General features: G+C 41.3%; 1 pseudogene across 1 annotated transcript; it reads left to right on the top strand.

The window, feature by feature from the left end:
• The first annotated feature begins 5087 nt into the window (after nucleotides 1-5087).
• LOC147894202 (7-deoxyloganetin glucosyltransferase-like) lies at nucleotides 5088-6763 on the top strand (annotated as a pseudogene). Its single transcript, XR_015542128.1, has 3 exons — nucleotides 5088-5506; nucleotides 5582-5687; nucleotides 5775-6763. The product of XR_015542128.1 is annotated as a 7-deoxyloganetin glucosyltransferase-like (transcript).
• Nucleotides 6764-14380: the final 7617 nt, after the last annotated feature.

The raw sequence follows: 14380 nt of genomic DNA, 5'->3' as shown, positions 1-14380 counted from the left end.
TGCATGAAGAGAAAGAGAATCCAGGCAGATCCAAAAAAGCAACCAAAGAGGAAGAGAGTAATGAAGGAGGAGAACATGTTAAATGCATTGGGATATCTATGTTGCAAGCGAAGATGTATGCGCTTCATTGATCTTGCAGACATCAGGGAATGTAGAGGACACGTGTGGCAAAGAAGAGGAAGCGAAAGAAATGAATACCTTCTCACAAGTCTCTCTTGCTTTCTTTAGAATGGCAATAAAAGGCTAAGTTCAAGACAAAAGGTAAAACCTCTCGTAAATGGAAAAAGGATTTGCAATAAGGCATATCGCAATATTACTGGATTATCCTATGGTACATATTGGGATTTAGTCACCAAGGCAAAGGGCGACAACAAATTTAGCATTCACGGTAATAGAGGAAGGTCCAAATCAAGAATCTCAACTGTCAGGGAAGCAGCAATTTTGCAAGACTTCATACATGAAAATGCTTTACCTCAATCCCATATATCTACCAAACTCCCTAACGGTGACGCGATCACTAAAATGCACCTTCCAATGGGCTTAACAAAGCTCGAAGTATTTGACTCTATTGCAGAAAAGCAAAGGCAAAGAGGGGATGCCGTAGCTTCTTCTCATACTTTGTATACTCTTTGGAAGAAGAACTTTGGATATGTTAAAATCCCAAGGAGGTAAAAAATGTCAAAGTGCAATGTCTGTGATGATTTAAAGCGAGCGATTGAGAGTGCAACATGTCCAAATCAAAGGGAATTATACAAAAAAAACCAAAAATCTCATCATGACCTTATTCGACATTCCAGACAAAAATATGCATTTTGGAAGGAGCAAGCTATTTTGCATCCCGATGACTACATGTGCCTTATTGTAGATGGCATGGATCAGAATACAACAACATTGCCTCGTTTTGTTGCCACTCCACCTAAATTACAAGGAAAGCACTTTCTAAAGACACATCTATGTGGAGTGTTAGTGCATGGAATTAAGTTCTTTGCAGATATATGGATTAATTCCTTGCATCTACATGATAGCAATCAAGTTGTAACATCTATTATGAAGGCAATTCGCAATGTACATGCAGAAAAAGGTCGCCTACCACCGACTTTGAGAATACAAGCTGATAATTGCTGGTGAGAAAATAAGAATGTACTCATGTTTGCATTTTGCTCCATGCTAGTTGCTCATCGAATCTTCAATGAGGTCGAATGTGGATTTTTGTATGTTGGGCATACACGTTGGGCATACACATGAGGATATCGATCAGGTTTTTAGCACAGTCTCAAGGGAGCTTAAATGCAAGGATGTGGAGACAATAGATGACTTGGTAAGAAGATGTGGCAGGCAAGTTGGTGGTCGTAAGGAAAGTACAGTATGTGAGAGGCTCGAAAGAATGTATGATTGGAAGAGCTTCATTCTACCTTTCATACAAACGGGTGGTGATGCATTGACAGGTCATACCAATCCACACTACTTTCGTTTTTTTTTAAAAGATGAAAAACCTGTAATGCAATGGCAACAGTATTCTCATGATACAAAATGGAAACCTTAAGAACCTTACAGTCTCGTAACTTCAATTCCTAGCAAGGAAAGGTATCCAACATGGGCTCCTATACAAGAATTCAATGAGAGGTCTAACTGTGAAATAGAAGGGAGAGAACACACTACCACTGTAATTAACAAGACACGAAATTTAATAAAGGACCTTGAGAGAATGCGAGGCTTAAAGGATGTCAAGGAAGAATGCAATATGTGTTGGCCAAATGTTCATAACGATTTGGGCCCAGCTCTAGTCTTTGAAAATGAATTTGTATCATTACTCCCACGTCCATATTGTGGACCGAAGAAGAGAGAGTTTATGCCGCAAGTAGATATAGAGGTCGATTGTTTTGTTGTGGTTCGGCCATCGGATGATGAATATGAGAATGTGAAGTTTTGGGTTGCAAAAGTAGTTGATGTGCAAAGAGATGACCAAGGGAGAGCTACAACATTTACAGCGGTATGGTATGAGCCAAAGGGCAGGAAGGAGAATATGGATAACAACACCTTGTATACTAATTGTATAATGAAGGAGTGGGTCCCAAATGATGAAGTAATCTCTCAAGTTTCGACGGAGACAATCATAGTGTCTTGGCATTCAAGGGCAAAGAAATCAAAGAAGCGCATGGGATATGAGGTAGAAGGAAAAATAAAAATACCACAGCAAACTATTTTGCATATACACGAATATTTAAGGATGCTCGCCATGGAGGAAGTAGAAGGAGACAGCGCAAATGAAGAATGTCCATGATTAAAGCTTTGTATTGAAGTCCCATTAGAAAAAAAGGGAGCTCATTTTAGGGCCTTTTAGAAGAGAGAGAAAATAGGCTCTCAACCAATCAGGAGTGGGCCAACGTAACGTTGAAAATTCAATAAAAGAAGATGAAAATAAGAAAAAGAAATAGTACTATATGTTCGTAGAAGCATGTCACATTAATGAGGTGATCTAATTTGAATCTTTAAAAAATTTATTTTCTGTGCAGAATTTGGTGATTGTGACACCGCAGACGCGTCCGGAATGGCCCAAATCTTGAAAGGTACTAAATCGCGTTTTTCTGCAAATCTCACTTTTCGGCCTTTTTTGGCCGTTTTCGGGCCTCCGGATGTCCGATTCTAGCATTTCCAGTGCCGTTCTAGGGGTTTTGGGCCATTCCGGACGCGTTTGCAATGTCAGAATCACCAAATTCTGCACAGAAAAGTGTTGCTCTTATATGAACATTGAATGCAAAGCATGTGAAAGAATATATTTATTCCTTTTCACACTGACATTTCTCACGCAAGTATCCATATTTTCTTGCTTTTGTAGATAGAGAAAAGAGAAAATAGTGAATTTCTTATAGGGCCCCAAAATGAGCTCCTTTTTTTCCTAATATATTGAAGGATTTTATTTGGGTACTAGGCAAGAAGCCAATCCAAGACAATTATAATCAGAGTCATCACCTCCTATGTCAAATGAGAGTCAAAATATGCACTGGATGTCACCAGGGTCAAGGCTTGCCAAGACAATAGGGAGTTAATGCAGATGGCACCTGGCAAGGGACTATCACGTTAAGCAATAAGACAATGGGGAGTCAATGCACCCAAGGGGCAAGGCTTGGCAAGACAACTTGTGGGAGTTAATGCAGATGGCACCTGTATTTTGCACTGGATGTCACCCAAGGGTCAAGGCTTGGCAAGACAATAGGGAGTTAATGTAGATGGCACCTGGCAAGGGACTATCGCATTGAGCAATAAGACAATGGGGAGTCAATGCACCCAGATGCGTCAATTTTACGAGCAAAAACCTATGAGCAAGTTTATACGAGCGTGTTTTTCAAGAGATTTTAAAAATAGTATTTCTTTAGGAAACATGGTTTTTACACTTTTATTTTCATTAGAACTAGATCCCTTTATCATAAAAATATACAAACTAGTCACTCATTCATTTTTACATAACATAAATCTTCTTATTCATAGACATCCCTTTATACCCTTGTTATTACCTTAAAAAAGTATTGAAAAATAATTCATTTAAGAAACGTCCCTCATAATCACTCTCAACATAATAATATTATACATAAATAATTACTTATTAAACACATTTATATCATATGGCAATATCTTTCAAGTGTTTTTATAGTATTAATAACAATATATTTATGGACATGTTTCTACAGAAGTTTAAATTACTGTAAATAAGTATTAACTTGGGCTTATATATCACTCTCATTAAATACATGTAATATTTAATACTATATATGCAAGGCTTTCCAAAATATAACCCCATAGATGTGCTCAAATGGGGTTTTCCGATCAATTTGAGTGGCTGAATGACTATATTTGGACATTGGATGTGAAAGTTATGTCACTTTTAAAAGTGCTGTCCAAGGTAGTTTCGCCAGCGAAACTACCTTGAAAGACCTTGTTCAAAGGGGTTTCGCTGGCGAAACTACCTTGATGGCTTGCTTCAATGAGTTTTCTTTGGAGAAACCCTTTCATGAAGATAGGGTGAGAGAGGTTTTTCAATGTCACCCCCTATTAAGTAAAAAGTTGTAAGAAGGATCATAAGGGAATTTTCATAGAGAAGTCTACTCTACATGTGGGTTTCTTCAAAAGCCATCCCATTATGTTCTCACCATTCCCAAAGATTCACATAAATATTCGTGTATAAAATAGGCATTCCTATAATACTTTTCATATTTCTAAGTGAAACTATGTTTTCTTCTGATCCATTTTTGTCATATTTTTACATAGTTGGAAGCTTTTTTTTTCCTTCACTCAGACGCTCGGAAGATTTCGCTCGGAAAATGCTCGTCCCCAATGCACCCAAGGGGCAAGGCTTGGCAAGACAAGTGGGAGTCAAATTATGTAGATGGCACCTGGCAAGGGACTGTCGTGACGTTGAGCAATAAGACAATGGGGAGTCAATTTATGCAGATGGCACGAATTGAGGCTCTTTAAGAGCAACAATTTAAATTGTAAACATATGTTCAATCTATATCATTTTGGATATAAAGACTCTAGCTGAGAGCAACGTCTCTCAATGTAATCATATAATAATAGCTATAATTGCTATTATACCTCTTTGGTTCAATACAAAACTTGGGTCTTATGGCATCATGTCTTTTTTCTATTTATCAAAAGTTTTAAAAATTTTGTGCATATTGCGAGTGACAATGTTATTTTCATGAAATATTTAAGTCTCCTTTCATGGATTTATAAATTTATCACGTCAAGGAAAAACGTCAAGGAAAAATATTAAACACACTTTTGTTGCCATGTGGCCCCCTTCTATTTTGGTTCTTTTTCTCTCTCACACACACACTCACTCACACACTTTCTTTTTTTAAGAACTCTCTCTCTCTCTCTCTCTTTGCAAATCATGAGAACTTTCCTATACACGGGCTTCCATCACAAGTGTTGCAAATTAATCATTCATTTATTTTGACAATTGTTTTCCTTTGAGAGAACCAATTGAAGAGAGTGCTCACGAGTACTTGTACTCACTTGTTTTATTTTTCTTTTTGTTTTGGGTATGTTTTAGTATTTGTTGTGAAAAATGTTTTTTCGTGAAGAAGTTTGGAAGGAGCTGCCTCCACCGCTCATTTCATTCCAACTTTGCAGCTAAGTGCTATGTGAGTGAGGGCTTCACTTCGCTCATTGTATGATCACATTTCACCGTGAAGTTGCAGCTATGGCTGAGCATCATGCGTTGCTCTTCCCCTTCCCTGCGCAAGGCCACATAAACCCCATGCTCCACCTCGCCTCCCTCCTCTCTTCCCGCGCCGGCTACTTCATCACCTTCGTTAACACCCAGCGATCCCACCAACGCATGCTCAACGCGTCCCATGGCGATCCCAAGCCTGCAGACCTCCATATCCGCTTCATTACTATCCCCGACGGGCTTCCCCTTGAATCCCCTCTCGACCTTACGTCTCCAGAAGCTCTAGTTCTGCTTCTCGATGGTATCCAACGGCAGCAAGGCGTGCTAGAAGAGGTTATCGAAAGCTCTAGAGCCAGCAGCAACCCCATCTCGTGTGTTATTTCTGATATGTTCTTCCCTTGGGCACAGGATCTGGCAAATAAATTTGGTCTTCCAAGAGTTCTGTTCTGGATGTCGAATGCAACTTGTGCATACCTTAGCTTCCTCGGGGTTTCGGGACGATTAAGCCTTGAAGGTGAGATAATTGTCAGTTCGAGCTTCAGACTTGATCCTAAAGCCATCTGCTTTGCTTCTTACATGTCTCAGTGACTCACTTTGACAGCCCTCGAACGTGAGAAGCTCGATTTCAATCATATTCCGACAAGAAAACGCGAGCTCTTGTCCTTATTCTATTCTGAGGATCCGGAAGAAATGAAATTTAAAGGTCGAATAGGCCAGCGGCTGGACGAAGCGTCTCATATTTTAGTCAATTCTTGTCAAGAGCTCGAAGGTCATCTAAGTATGAGTGGACCAGTGGCTTCCAGGATGAGGTTCATTGGCCCTTGTTTGCCTCCCGGACTGCTGGAATCCAAACCCAGCGATATAGGTATACAGGGAAGCTTATTTAGAGTAGACGTGGATTGTCTTCGATGGTTGGATATGCAGGCCAAGCGTTCTGTCCTCTTCGTTTCTTTCGGCAGCGTCGCGTTATTTCCGCCCACCCAAATCGAGCAGATAGCCCTGGGTGTCGAGGATAGCAAACTAAAATTCCTGTGGGTACTACGCCCTGACACTCAAGCCAACAGCCAGCTCCTGAAGGCTTTGAGGATCGCACGAAGGACCAAGGCTTGGTCATCTCTTGGGCACCGCAACTAGGAGTGTTGAATCATCCAGCGACAGGCGGCTTCTTGACGCACTGCGGGTGGAATTCGGTGTTGGAGAGCATTTTCATGGGCGTTCCGATGTTGTGCTTACCGATCTTCGCAGAGCAACCGGTGAATCAAGAGATAGTGGTGGAGAAGTGGAGAGCGGGAATGGCGATGGAGAAGAGAAATGAGGAGGGAGTGGTGGGGAAAGAGGAGGTGGAGAGGATGGCGAGGAGGTTGATGGAGGATGGAGGGGAAGGCAGGGAGGTGAGGGAGCGAGCAGCGCGGTTGAAGGGAGTGGCGAGGCACGCAATCAAGGAGGGCGGATCCTCTTATGCAGCTTTCAAAGGTTTTGTGGATGATATGGAAGCTCACTCTCATCACTCCTCTCGAAAGATTTCTCTACTTAGCTCGTTCAAGGCAAGTTCTTGTGGCTTTTTTTGTACATCCACCTAGACAGGAGTTTGATTTCGGTACTAGGCAACACTCTAGACTCTCTGGAAGGATGGTAATCATAGGGTCTTTGGTGATTCTGTTTTTTCTAATTTCTCCTTCAGACACTCTTTGTAGCAATCGCTTTTTGATTACTTGCAATCTCGTGTTTTTGATCATGATGTATATTTGTCCTACAGTGAGATTTTCTCTTGATGTATTATAGTTGTCCCATTCAGGGATAGCTTTTTTTGTAATATACTGACTCAAAGATTCCAAAAAAAAAAAGTGTGTGTGAGAGAGAGAGATAGAGAGATTAGTGTGTATATGTGTGTGTATTTTAACCCCAAAAAAAATTTGTGTGTGTGTGTATTGTTACTTAGAAAAGAAATCAAGATAAGAGACTAGACATTAAGCATGGCGACGCTCAAGGGCCATAGAGGAAAGGAGAATGTGAGGGTGAAACGTTATCATGGGTGGGGAAAAGGGATTAGAAGGGGAGGGAATGAAGAGGTAGACTATGGCACAAAGGGAAAGGGAGAGGGGAAAGAGAAGCATGTACATGATGGGAGGAGGAATGTAAAGATAAAGACATCAAAGAAAAGGACCATGCTTTATTTGAAAGGAAGGGAAGAGGGAAATCAAAGTACTAGCTAGGTGGCTTTACAAGAATGAGCGTGTCCCATCAAGGAATAACCCTCTCCTTTTATAGCTAAGAGAGGGGGTCTCTCCCAGTAAATGCATCCTCCCACATGCATGGTGTGTGTGGAAAAGTCTCCCATGTGGGCTAGGCGGTTACGCACTCTCAATTGTGTGCGACAACCCTTTGCCTCATTTTTTCATATAAATCAAGCCCCATATCTCAAGTCTATGATACTCCCTTGGTCTCTTCCCAATTTTATAATACGTTCAAACCTCTAGGAGGACAAGTGGAGGGTTGGCACAAGGAATCTTGCCACCTCATCCTATTTTCCCCATTATTTAACTTGCATCCTTGGACTATCTATATCCCCCCACATGAGCCTATCCTACATGGAGAAATAATCCAATATAATATCCATCTCCACCTATTTTATATTACTTCTCTCATGGACTTTAGGTCATATCTCACTAAATGCAGGCATGGGACCGCCTAAGGTCATATCTCACTAAATGCAGGCATGGGACCGCCTAGGTGGAGGGGTGGCACATGGAGGAACCATGCCACCTTACATTTTATAATATTACTACCATGGATTATGTACAACACACCTTATGGGTTCTCTTACGTGGAAGGGTAGCACATGGTCATGCCCTGCGACCTCAACCCTGGGCCCTATGCACACCATATTTTATTATACTATTGCCACACATACAAACACACACACATATTAATGCCTTTTTTCTTAGATAAATTTATCCATAATAATTTTTCCCCCCAGGCAGGGAATACACATCATTTCCATGCCTGGGTCCATCATGCACAAAGAAGGGCTTGAGGTAATGCTTGTTGATCACCTTCTTGTCATATGGCTCATGCAGCTCCCAAACTTATACAGACCCATTGCTACGTTCCTTGATGACTTTGTATGGACTGATCCACAATGGAAGGAACTTCTTATCCATTTGGTGGTCCAATCTGTTATCAAAGCATAGCACAACATCATCCTCAGTAAAGTGTCTTTCCCATCCCTTGCGAATCTTAGCATCCAAGCGGCTTTTTGTTGATTCTTTTGAATCTCTGTTTGATGTAGGGCAAGGTGTCGAGTTTCATCTAGCTTCTCAAGTTGCACCAACTGAGCCTCTACATGTTCATCTTTAGTCATCCTCTGTTCTTGTGCCAATCTCAAAGCCGGAATCTCTATCTCTAGTCGTAAAACGGCCTAGTATCGTACACCAACTCAAAAGGAGTGTGACCTGTAGATGTTTTATGAGTGATGTTGTAAGCCCATACGACTTCTGTGACCTTCTGATCCCACTGGCTCCTATTTCCTGTAGCCATTTTTCGCATTGATTTACAAAGGAGGCCATTGGTCCGCTCCGTTTGACCCATAGATGATGGATAATAGATGCTAGAGTGCGATGATCAATACCCATGCGATCCATGGGTAACTCCACTGCTTCATTTAAGAATGGACTCCCATTGTTCGATACTATTTCCATGGGTGTCCCAAACTTTATGCAGATATGTTCAAATATGAAATTTAAAGCTGCCTTACCATTTGCTGCGGGGAGGGTGATAGCTTCAGCCCACTTAGTGACATATCGAGTGGCTACCAAAAGATACTTCTTTTGCAGGCAGTCATGGGTAGGGGCCCGACAAAATCTATTCCCCCACTTCTGAAACGGATGGATGGACATCACTGGGTGATGTTGCCCTAGATGCAAATCCTTCCTACCAAAGAATTGGCATGGTTCACAAGTTTTGCAATGCATGGTGACATCCTTGAACAAGGTCAGCCAATAGTATCTAGCATGTAAAATCTTCTTAGCTGTATAGTCACTGGCATAGTGGCCTCCACAAAATCCATCATGATAATGCTTCAATACCTTAGGTACTTCATCTGCATCAATGGCCCCTGTCTTAGTATCCCATCCATGCCTTAATGGTACAACACCCCATCAAAGAGGGTGTAGCGCCTACTATCTCTGCGGATCTTCTTTCTCTCATAGCTAGTACTTTCTGGAGGAAAGGAAAAAGCAGTCAGAAACCTGTAGATACCGCCATACCATGGATCCCTAACTTCTATGGCCGTTATAAGGGTTACATCAAGGTAATCCTCTAAATCAATCAAAGCATTCTTCAAGTTGGAACAACCCCCTTTTACAATTTTAAAAGAAAAATCATATTCTTGTAAAACTGCCAACCATTTGGTCAACCGGCCAATGGGATTTGGTGATTGAAGAACCTGCTTTGCAAGACTAGTGCTAGTGAGTATAATGAAGGACTTTCCAACCACATAATGCTTAAATTTCTCAATGCAGAACACCAAAGACAAGGCATGCTTATCAGCCTCTGAGTAGCGTCATTCGGTGTCGAGCAATTATCGAGAAGCAAAGCGAACGGGATACATGAACCGATCCTCCCCTTACTGGAGAAGAATACCTGCTAGAGTGTGCTCACCAAATCGAGGATTGATATAGAAAGTCTTTGACCAATCTGGATTGCGTAGAATGGGTTCTGAAGCTAGAGCATTCTTGATTTGTGCAAACCCATGATCACAATCCTCATTCCAAGAGAAATCAACCCCATCTTTCAATAGCATAGTCATGGGTCATGTCAAAGCAGCATATTGATCAATGAAGTGGTGATAGTATCCTGCTAGATTGACAAATGAGCGTACCTGACGTGTGGTTGGTGGGGAGAGCTTGAGGATAGCTTCTACATTTTTGAGGTCAGGCTTGACACCCTTGGATGAGACAATATGTCCCAGTAACTCCCTTGAGTGGCTCCAATGGTGCATTTCTCAAGGTTGAGACTGCCATTTGCATCATTGACCCTTTAGAAGGCCAACCTAACCTTCATGACGTGCTCCTTACGCGATGAGAATATACAGAAATCATCTAAAAACACCTCCTGGCACAGTTCCAATGCTTGTTGATGTCGTGGAACCAAGCCTTCCCTCCGCACCTTCCACCTTCCACTAACTTATTCACACACGAGTTGAGAATCTCCCTGCACCTCAAGTTGCTTGATGTGATGCTCTTGTGCCTTTTGTAGCCCAAAAATGAGTGCTGAGTACTGAACTTGGTTGCAAGTACTCGCAAGTGCAGACTTGCTATAACAATACACCTCACCCCCTAGTGAAGTAAGCTTCATACCCACACCAGCAGCCTTGGTCGAAGGTTTGTATGTGCTGTCGAATTGGAGGAGCCAAGATGTCATCACACCAAGACTAAAATCTAGACATCCCAAGTTTCTCGGTAGTCCAAGATAGGTAGAAGGAGAGGGCGGGGAGAATTCAATACTTGAGCAAGACGTTCAGCACCAAATAAACTTACAATCCTTTGTTGATAGTTTATCTATAGACAAAAAAGAATTATAACTTGAAGCTCAAAATGAGGCGCAAAAGGTTGATTAGGTACAAAGGGATTCCTTGGTCGAAACATTACCAACCATAGTCGAGCCCTAGAAACCTTTATAATGAGATCGAGAAGAAATCATTCAAGACGAGCTTATCCACAGGAATTAATAAGCAGATGCGCCAAATCTCCCCCCAAGCTTGGAAAGCATCCCACCCTTCAAAGAATGTCACCCTTTTAATTACCTCTGGTGCAGCAAGTAGCTCAATCACCGCACAATGAGTAGAATTGAAATCAAAGTCCTCCTAGTATATCACCAGTTCTTCACCTTGAATCAACCACGGTGTATCATTCCACCCATTGTCTCCTTGAACAATGCACTGGACAATCAGCCGTTGAAGGTTGACATGAAGATTAAGAAAGAGATCTCGCCAATTGGTAGCGTAATGAGCAAAGGACCAAGCACCAAATCCTTGAACTCATCGAGAAGTGACATAAATATCCACCCTCCTCGTGTGGCATGCATCCAAGGAGTGAACATGAAAAAGTTCCGAATTAGCGACGATCTAGTAGGAGATGTGAATAGAGCACATGAAATGAAATACTTTTGCTTTTTATAGCAAGAGGAAACTCCCCACGGTTTCCCAAGATTTCAATATATAAGCAAAATCATTACATTTTCATCCATTTCTATTTGCTGGCCCATTGATAAGTCTTTCTTTTGTGAATGGGGAGGTCTGGGGTTCAATTCCCACTCCGTAATAAAAGGAGAAGAGAAGAGAAAGAGAAAGAGGTAGAGATAGAGGAGAGGGGCGCGATGTGAGGATCTGTTACAGTTTTGCAGAAGCTCAGAAAAGCTGTTGCGACCAGAAGACGCGATCTGTTTGCGGCCAGAAGATGTGCGACACACGCGCGAATGCACCAGTCACGACAAAGACATGTGCAGGTGCACCCAGGAGATGCACACATAGGACCCCAGAGGAAGCGCAGATGTTACAGTTTTACAGATGCGATCGGTACGACCATAAGTTTCGCGAATCAAAAGATGCACCAGAACTGTAGGCAGACTAGAGGCGTAGAAGTAGGGATGCACAGATGCGCAAAAACTGTGACCAGAAGTAGATTGGAGGTGCAGAAGCTGAGAACCGCAGATGGAAGGTGTTGCAGAATCACACCCAGTCATAGGAGAAATGAATTTTACGCCACTAGTCGTGGAGATTTCGATCCTAGCAGCCACACCACTTCTGTTACCTAGAAAAGAAATCAGGATAAGAGGCTAGATACTAAGCATGGCGACGCTCAAGGGCTATAAAGGAAAGAAGAACGTGAGGGCGAAACGTTATCATGGGTGGGGAAAAGAGATTAGAAGGGGAGGGAATGAAGAGGGAGACTATGGCACAAGGGGAAAGGGAGAGGGGAAAGAGAAGCATGTACATGATGGGAGGAGGAATGTAAAGATGGAGACATCAAGGGAAGAGGGCCATGCTTTATTTAAAAGGAAGGGAAGAGGGAAATCAAAGTACTAGCTAGGTAGCTTTACAAGAATGAGCGTGTCCCATCAAGGAATAACTCCCTCCTTTTATAGCCAAGAGAGGGGGTCTCTCCCAATAAATGCATCCTCCCACATGCATGGTGTGTGTGGAAAAGCCTCCCATGTGGGCTAGGCGGTTATGCCCTCTCAATTGTGTGTAACAACAGTTTGCCTCATTTTTCTACATAAATCAAGCCCCATATCTCAAGTCTATGATACTCCCTTGGTCTCTTCCCAATTTTATAATACGTTCAAACCTCTAAGAGGACAAGTGGAGGGTTGGCACAAGGAATCTTGCCACCTCATCCTATTTTCCCCATTATTTAACTTGCATCCTTGGACTATCTATACCCCCCCACATGAGCCTATCCTACATGGAGGGAATAATCCAATATAATATCCATCTCCACCTATTTTATATTACTTCTCTCATGGACTTTAGGCCATATCTCACTAAATGCAGGCATGGGACCGCCTAGGTGGAGGGGTGGCACATGGAGGAACCATGCCACCTTACATTTTATAATATTACTACCATGGATTATGTATAACACACCTTATGGGTCCTCTTACGTGGAAGGGTGGCACATGGTCATGCACTGCCACCTCAACCCTGGGCCCTATGCACACCATATTTTATTATACTATTGCCACACATACAAACACACACACATATTAATGCCTTTTTTCTTAGACAAATTTATTCATAACAGTGTGTGACAGAGAGAGAGAGAGAGAGAGAGAGAGAGAGAGAGAGAGAGAGAGAGAGAGAGAGAGAGAGAGATACATATTGACATATTGCTTATCATTGTTTGGGTTGTATGGACATATTTCCTTCTACCAAATAATCCTTGGAGACTCTCACAATGTGGGAAATCTCAATCTTTTCATTCAAATATTAGGGAGCTAATGTTCTTAGAGTGATGTCCTATCTCCTTAGCAAGGTCTAGTACTTTTTTCTATATGCATGATACCAAGTACCTAGAAGAGAAAGTACATATGGAATCCTCCATCAGCTTGCTCTTTCTAACTTAAATACTCTAGAATGGCTTCTTCTTAATTCATTCACTATAGAATGGCCCCTTCCTAATCCATTCACTATAGATGCATTTTTGATGAAAATGACAGCTTCTATTCGATCATCCACTAAATTTTTATTTGGTTCAAAATCTTTGGGTGTCAGTTGGTTCATGCCCTCCATTATATTTGTCTATTGCTTCAAATCAATCTTCATCCACAAAACAAAGACCATGTGGATATGCAAAGCTTTATAAGAGAAATTTCATGATAATCTCCAATACCCAATGTGGGATTCTAGTGTATGTAGTAAGGAAAGTTTAATAACATGTGCATGGAAAGTTTAATAACATGTACATGGATAATCTCTAATACCCAAGTTCTTCCAGTATATGTAGTAAGGAAGGTTTAATAGCGTGTGCATGGAATTCGTTATATGAGATATGCTTATACGCATTGGAAAAAAAATCATGGCACATGGATTCTTATGGACTTGCAATCTAGTGGACATAACCAAGATATGCATATGCAAAATGGTGAAGTACGATGTCTTGAGGTTACTAGTCGGATTTGGGACCACGTTTGAGAATACACTGCTATCAACTTTGATGTCTTAGGACTTTCTCTTTGTACTAATAGAGTGATAGTAAGAAGGTAACTTGATGCAACATCAATGCTCGATAAATGGAAGCCTCATTGTCCCTTCACGATTCATATTTTGATTGAATGAATTTAATAGATTTTGAAGAGTGGCATCACTTGTGAAGTGGAACATGACCATTTTTGGATTTCATGTATTGATTCTACATTGTTTTATGGTGTTGAAACATTGATTACTTTTGGAAAAGTGTTGGGCATAGAAAAATATTCTAGTCTTTTTAGTATCTAATCCTGTGATAATTTTACACTTTTTGGTCTTAAATTTGTGACGAGCATGCTAATACATTTTATTGCACAAGATTTTTTACAATTGTCCATGGAGATATTTAATTTTGTAAAATAGACATAAAGTATTAAGAATAAATGAAACAAATTGAATACTTGGGGTTTTCACCGCACAAAATTTTAGTGTACCAATTGCACTCAAAAGGAGGGGTTGTT

The sequence above is a fragment of the Dipteris shenzhenensis genome, chromosome 14 (genome assembly GCF_047967505.1).
Source record: "Dipteris shenzhenensis isolate YYH24624 ecotype China chromosome 14, Dip_SZ_1.0, whole genome shotgun sequence".
NCBI classification, from domain to species: domain Eukaryota; kingdom Viridiplantae; phylum Streptophyta; class Polypodiopsida; order Gleicheniales; family Dipteridaceae; genus Dipteris; species Dipteris shenzhenensis.
Note: the sequence above shows the minus strand (reverse complement) of the source record. Positions and strands in the feature narration are given on the sequence as shown.